This window comes from Rattus norvegicus, chromosome 16 (assembly GCF_021556685.1).
Source record: "Rattus norvegicus strain SHRSP/BbbUtx chromosome 16, alternate assembly SHRSP_T2T, whole genome shotgun sequence".
Classification (NCBI taxonomy): Eukaryota; Metazoa; Chordata; class Mammalia; order Rodentia; family Muridae; genus Rattus; species Rattus norvegicus.
In genome coordinates, this window is record NC_141549.1 from 23391202 (window position 1) to 23392338 (window position 1137).

At 34.4% G+C, this 1137-nt stretch overlaps 1 pseudogene across 1 annotated transcript; it reads right to left on the reverse strand.

Annotated features, from left to right (window-relative positions):
* Positions 1-786: 786 nt before the first annotated feature.
* LOC134482344 (elongin-C-like) lies at positions 787-1137 on the reverse strand (annotated as a pseudogene). Its single transcript, XR_015639741.1, has one exon. The product of XR_015639741.1 is annotated as an elongin-C-like, transcript variant X2 (transcript).

The following is a 1137-nucleotide window of genomic DNA, read 5'->3' on the forward strand; positions in this document are numbered from 1 at the left end:
GCTTCTACTTCTTTAGGAATTATGGTGTTGTTTAGATGTTTATCTGTTTTTGATTTAACTTTAGTACCTTGTATTTGTCTAGAAAATTGTCTATTTCCTCCAGATTTTCCAGTTTTGTTGAATATATGCCTTTGTAGTGGGATCCGTTGATATTTTTAATTTCCTCAGATTTTTTGTTATGTCTCCCTTTTCCCTTCTGATTTTGTTAATTTGGATACACTCTGGGTATTCGTGCTAAGGGTTTATCTATCTTGTTGATTTTGTCGAAGAACCAGCTCCTGCTTTTGTTGATTCTTTGTGTACTCCTTTTTTTTTAAAACTTGGATGATTTTAGCTCTTAGTTTTATTATTTCTTCCCTTCTATTCCTCTTGTGTGTATTTACTTCTTTTGGCTGTAGACATTTTAGATGTGCTGTCAAGCTGCTGAGTATGCTCTCTCCTGTTTCTTTTGGGGGCACTCAGAGCTATTTTTCCTTTTAGTACTGCTCTCACTGTGTCCTAAATGTTTGGGTGTGTTGTATCTTCATTTTCATTAAATTCTACGAAATCTTTTTTTTTAAAACTGGCATTATTTATTTATTTTTTGGCTTGTGAAACTTCCTTAATTTGTTGATGTAGCAAACAAATTTCAACTCTGCTATGCAAATGACAGAAGAAATGTGCTCAGCAATTAACTTTAGAGTTCAATTTCATACAGGCAACATGCTATATGTGAAAAAATTACTAACTGAACTACAGGTATTAAATACTGAAAAAAAATTAACAGTTTATTTTAATTTATCTTATTTAACAATCTAAGAAGTTCACGGCCATCAGCAGTTCCAGTGCAATTTCAGGTGCAATTGGGAATTCAGGAATTTCAGTGGAGCTGTTAGTATAGCGGACCTTGTAGGTAAAATACATGCACACTTTCGATAGCACATGTGAAGGGATCTCTCTAAAGTTGACCTCATTGGTTTCATTCTCCGCAAACTGACCTGGACCACTCAACATGGCCTTTATTGTTCCTGATGTTAATGCATGTTCTCTTTTTACAATAAATTCATGACCATCAGAAGATATTAATTTCACATACATGGCATCAGGGCCTTCACAGCCACCATAGGTTTTCTCCTCTCCATCCATTATGTTCTTATA